We start from the raw sequence: 6,362 nt of genomic DNA on the forward strand, positions 1-6,362 counted from the left end.
TTTTTCGGGGTGCACTCAGCCTCGTGATGCCAATTGAGAAGTTACTCGACCGAATAGTAGCGGCTCCGGTCAAGAATACCATCATAACGACCGGGAGAGCGGTGTGCTGACCACACGCCCCTTCTATCCGCATCCTCCACTGAGGATGACACGGCGGTCGGATGGTCGCGGTAGGCCACTCGTGACCTGACGATGGAGGAATGAATATTAGAGAAAAATATTTGTTTTGATGTCCCCAACAACCTCCCAGAGTTTGTTGGTTTAAATACTTTTCACCCTGTATGTAGAAGTGGAAAGACTGTAATACTCTTATGGCAGGGGCGGTTGCAAGACTAGGCCAGAGCGGCAGTGGGCTGCCTCGTCAGGTCCCAAGGTGTCCGGATCTGCGGCGGTGGTAATCTGTCAGCGCTGTCGCGGCCACAATGGCGCGGGTTTTGCGGCGAGCGGGTTCTTTTCGCGCTGCGGAAGCGCCCATCGCCCGCGGCGAAAAGCGCCAGGCTTTGCCGCAGCGCAGCCGAGTGCTGTGTGCAGCTATACCCCCCCCCCCCCTCCCACCACCAACACTGCACCACTCTGTCTAGGCATCTGCTGCAGTCGCACTCCGCCAAGTCCACACGCAGGCTCTGTGCCAACTCACTGCAGCCTTCAGATCCTCATGGGAAGAGTCTCCAGTGTCGTCTGCACAGTTTCACCGCATTTACCGCACTATCACTTTAATAAATAGTCGTTGCAAAATACTGACACGTGAAACTTCCTGGCAGATTAAAACTGTGTGCCCGACCGAGACTCGAACTCGGGACCTTTGCCTTTCGCGGGCAAGTGCTCTACCAACTGAGCTACCGAAGCACGACTCACGCCCTGTCTCACAGCTTTACTTCTGCCAGTATCTCGTCTCCTACCTTCCAAACTTTACAGAAGCTCTCCTGCGAACCTTGCAGAACTAGCACTCCTGAAAGAAAGGATACTGCGGAGACATGGCTTAGCCACAGCCAGGGGGATGTTTCCAGAATGAGATTTTCACTCTGCAGCGGAGTGTGCGCTGATATGAAACTTCCTGACAGATTAAAACTGTGTGCCGGACCGAGACTTGAACTCGGGACCTTTGCCTTTCGCGGGCAAGTACTCTTCTGACATGTGTTACAGAAGACCGGAGAAGCTGGTGTAACCTGATATGTCTGCGCAAGCAGAAGAAACTAACGATCAAAGTCCGAAAACAATTTATTGGACTGTTCAATTACCCAAAACAAATTCTCCAAGTATAACACCAACACAAAACAGTGATCCGTTTTCGAATCACAACTACATACAAGAATAATATAGAAAACAACAGAAATAATTTGCTGCTAGTCTCCGCCAGAGACTTCTAGGATATACCAAGCCTAATCCAGAGATCAGCGAGAAGATCCAAGCTGGGCTGTTTTTTATTTCTTTATTGTGATTTCATTCCCCTGCCCCATATGGGCAGGTGAGGGCTGTCAGCGGCACATTGCTCTTCAGCCCAGTGACACGACAACTAAAACAAGAATAAAATGATACATACATAAGGCGATAAAAAAGGGGAACATAGAGTAAGGGGAGAAAATGGAGGTAAAAATACACTGACATGGAGACGTTCATGGGGGACAGTTAAAAAGGTCACCAGAAAGTTAAAAAACACAGTTGGCGATTCTTAAAACATAGAGAAGTCACTGAATGCGCATGCACACCTTAAAAGTCGGCCACAGTATAGAAAACACTCTGGAACAACACACTTAAAACCGACTTGGAGCACACACGACGAAGAATAAAACTGCCAGGTGGGACCTGCCGAGGGAGAGGTCAGAGAGGATGGAAAAGGAGGGGAGAGCAAGGGGCAGCAGGGGAAGTGGCGGGATGAAGAGAGTAGGGGCATCAGCAGGTACACTAAGAGGCAGGAGACAAGTGGGGTGGGAGATGAAGAGGTAAGACAAGGCAGGAGGAAGTGCAGAGACACTGAAAGGGGGCACGAGAGAGGGAGGGGGAGGAGGAGGGGGAAGCCGCTCAGGAGGAGGGAGGGGGAGGAGAGGGAGCCCTGAGGAGGAGGCAGGAAGATCGGGTTAGAGTTGGTAGGAAGGGTAGATGTTGGGGCGAAGCTCATCATCCGGGAGAGGTAGATGGTGGCAGTTGCGTTGGGAAAGGAGATGGAGGCCAATGTGCGGCCGAGCCCCGGCCTTTATAGCGCTTTGGCGGATGAGGACCTCGGAACTATTTTCCATCATGTGGTTTAACGTGTGAGAATAGTTCCGAGATCTGCAGCGACCTCTTCCTTATGTTTATGTGGGCCGGTAGTGGCCTCTGGTGGCCGCTGGTGTCTTTGCTGTGTTGTTGTTGTGGCCGTTCATCAGTATTGCCTGTCGGTTGTGTAGTGCTTCGGTGTGCCTGCGAAGCGGGCAACCCGCAGCTGCAGGCTGTCAGTTTGGTTGCTGATACTCTAGGCGCCGTGATGTCTGGTGGAGAAGGCCACAGCATAACCCAACCTCGGAGAACATCTGGTGGGTTCCAGAGAAAGGTCTGAATTCACGAGGCAGTACTGACCCTTCGACACGCAAGTCGCCGAAGTGGCGTCGACTCGGAATTCTTGCACCCGGCGACCACTCTACCCGACGGGAGTCCCTAGCCACACGGCAATTCCAGTACTGACCGTTTTATTTAAGGGGAGACGGAAGGCAATTTTGTCCCTGTTCAGCCAGTGCTATTTTACCCTTTGAATAGGTACACTTTTCAAAAGATCTATACGTGATAATACAATGAAATTTTTACTGCATGTACAGGGTGGTCCATTGATCGTGAGCGGGCCAAATATCTCACAAAATAAGCGTCAAACGAAAAAACTACAAAGAACGAAACTTGTCTAGCTTGTAGGGAGAAACCAGATGGCGCTATGGTTGGCCCGCTAGTTGGCGCTGCCATAGGTCAAACAGATATCAACTGTATTTTTTTAAATAGGAACCCCCATTTTTTATTACATATACTACACGAATATGTAAAAAAAATAGGGGTACTACACGAATATGTAATAAAAATGGGGTTCCTATTTAAAAAAACGCAGTTGATATCTGTTTGACTTATGGCAGCGCCATCTAGCGGGCCAAACATGGCGCCATCTGGTTTCCCCCTTCAAGCTAGACGAGTTTCGTTCTTTGTAGTTTTTTCGTTTGATGCTTATTTATCGTTATTGGACCGTTTAAAAACCGAGCTACAAGAAAAACGCCGGCGATTGGACTGCATAAAAGTCCTTTTCCATGACGACAATGCACCAGCACACATCTCAGCAGTTGTGGTCGCAAAATTAATGGAAATAGGATTCCAACTCGTTTCACATCCCCCCTATTCTCCAGACTTGGCTCCCTCGGACTACTATTTGTTCCCCAATTTGATGAAATGGCTGGTGGGACAAAGATTTTATCCAAACGAGGAGGTGATTGCAGCAACTAATAGCTATTTTGCAGACTTGGACAATTCCTATTATTCGGAAAGGATCAACAAATTAGAACAGCGTTGGACTATGTCGAAAAGTAAGTAGTTTTTGTTTTTGCGCGGACTTTCCAAACACCCCTCGTACAACCAGAACATACATTCTGGGTGTACCTGGTATTTTTGCTCTTAAATATATCTGATATGGCCAATAACGGCTTTCTCCTCAAGGGGCACAGAAATCCTCCATTGATATAGCAGGGACTCTTATTACGACCCGCTGTATATGTAAGTGATTAGCCAGCTATTCAATAACCAGGAATGCTAAAGCAGCTGTGAATTACGCGTGTTGTGCGTATTGGTTGCATCTGTTCGCCGCATTAATGGCTGAGCTCTCCATACGCCGGATAAACACGACGCCATTACAGGCTCCGCAATGATTTATGGGAATTCGCCGCTCGTTTGTTAGGAATATGGCGGCGCTGCCGCTATTCAGCTGTTGGATTAAGCGTTTTGCACGCGCTCGGCTTTAATACACTATACGCGTAGCATTGTTCTTCCTATTTTTTCCGGCGTCCTTATTCAATGGCAGGCCACGATAGGCGTCATTTATTAATCACCGCACGAAAGAGCAATTTTTCACCCACATTCTCGTGTCGCAGAAACGTACGACCGGTACAAATTGCGAACAACGGCTAATTACATGTCGTTTCGCTGGAAGCTGGAACTGATCCCTTCTTCGCCCCCTTTTTGTTTTAAATTTGAATGTGGCGTCCTGCCAGCGGGGAGAGTATTCGATACGCGTTGTACTAACGTTTCTTACCTCTATATCTACATAATTACCTTGCAACTCACTATAAAGTGCATGGCAGAGAGTACGTCGTTCCATTACCATCACATTTGCCATAAATAAACACCATACCGGCGTATTCCTCTGCCGTAAATTTGAAAGGCATCCCTATTTCATAAATTATGTACTAACTACGACAGTTACTATGTGTAACTCGTTTCAAAGTTAGGAAACGACCGAAACAACTCGCTAACGGTTGCCAACAACGACATAAATGTTTATACGTTCTTAATGGAAAGTAAACAAATTTACTTGTATAATAATCTTTGCTTCTCTGGATGTTATGGAAAACTACTAGAGATACACGTCTAGGACACGTTTTATTAGATTACCAGATCAATAACAACAAAATGAATGGAAATCTTGCTTTACTTTAACTTCGCACAGTTTTGCGATGGCTTCATATTAGCGAAGTTGCTAAATTTCAGGTAAAATCTTTTATTAGCCGTAACTCCGTAACTAAACATTTGCGGACCTATGTTTGTATATGAAGTTTTTTCTTTAGTTTTACTTGTAGAACAACATATTAAAATAATTGCATATCTACGTGAATTATTATATATGGCACTAAAGTATGTACAGTGTTTCCGTAAGAGCGTGCAAAAATTTAACAGGACACAGAGGATGCTCCATTGATCAATTTGAGCTAGAGTACCTGGGGTCGGAGAAGCCAGGTTACTGAGATAATAGGAATAAAGTCACACTACTGTCTACTTTGTAAGTAGCCTCTTTATGTGTTTTATGTTGGCAGCGCTATATACTGCATTAATATCACTGACAGCGCTGTGCGCCTTCTGTAAAGACTCTGTGGCTGGTCGGACTCGCAGCTAATAGTTAGAAGTGATGGAGTTTAGAAGCAGTGTTAGCGCAAGCGGACGGTCTGGACGTGTGTCCGTCATGGAGATTTAATATTGGTTGGACATGGATTGTAAAATGTGGGTAATGGAATTATTGACGGTTTTATAATTTTTGGAACTGGATGTCACATGATTAAGGTAAAATATGCTAAATACATTGTTTGCTCTGCAACAAAATCTTTCCTTTGCTAACCACAAGCCTATTAGTAGTTAAAGCCTACAGTAGTTAAAATCGTTTCATTTAACGGGCTGTACACCTGCTGTATTTGCTGTAGTTCGTGTTAGGAAGATTTTATGTGAGGTAAGTTACTTACGAAACGTATGGGTTATTGTTAGGATTTCTTCTAATTCAGGGAAATTCTTTTGTGTTAATTAATAGTCAGATTAACGGCCTTGCCGCAGTGGTAACACCGGTTCCCATCCGATAACCGAAGTTAAGCGCTGTCGGGCTGGGCTAGCACTTGGATGGGTGACCATCCGGTCTGCTGAGCGCTGTTGGCAAGCGGGGTGCACTCAGCCCTTGTGAGACAAACTGAGGAGCTAGTTAATTGAAAAGTAACGACTCCGGTCTCGGAAACTGACATATGGCCGGGAGAGCGTGTGCTGACCACATGCCCCTCCATATCCGCATCCAGTGACGCCTGTTGACTGAGGATGACACGGCGGCCAGTTGGTACCTTTGGGCCTTCATGGCCTGTGCGGGAGGTGTAATAGTCAGATTGCGTTATCTTTGTATATTGTGGGTTATTAATGAATAGAATGAGCTGTATTTGTCAGGGAAAATTCTGTACGTCAGTGTTCAAACGATAAAGACAAGCAAAGTGACAGTACGTTCAGTTGCACTCATCAGGTTTTGAAGGTTCAGTTGCATCAAGCAATTTAAGTAAAAACCTAGAAGTTTCACCTTCTCAGTTATTTCAGTTAGAAGTTTCAACTTTTTTGTCTACATTATTTAACTACAGATACCGTTATTGACACAATGAATGTCCCATTTGTACTGCATCTTACAAACCGTGCTGAAAACGACGGCCATTCACCTAAATGGGTCAGGGATTTTCTCTGCCTCGTGATGACTGGATGTTGTGTGATGTCCTTAGGTTAGTTAGGTTTAAGTAGTTCTAAGTTCTAGGGGACTGATGACCATAGATGTTGTCCCATAGTGCTCAGAGCCATTTGAACCATTAACCTAAATGCAAGCATGACATCGGCGAACGAGATTCTGA

General features: G+C 45.9%; 1 pseudogene; it reads left to right on the top strand.

The window, feature by feature from the left end:
- The first annotated feature begins 5,522 nt into the window (after nucleotides 1-5,522).
- On the top strand, nucleotides 5,523-5,640 carry LOC126211010 (5S ribosomal RNA; annotated as a pseudogene).
- The last annotated feature ends 722 nt before the right edge of the window (nucleotides 5,641-6,362 follow it).

Source organism: Schistocerca nitens, chromosome 10 (assembly GCF_023898315.1).
Source record: "Schistocerca nitens isolate TAMUIC-IGC-003100 chromosome 10, iqSchNite1.1, whole genome shotgun sequence".
NCBI lineage: Eukaryota > Metazoa > Arthropoda > Insecta > Orthoptera > Acrididae > Schistocerca > Schistocerca nitens.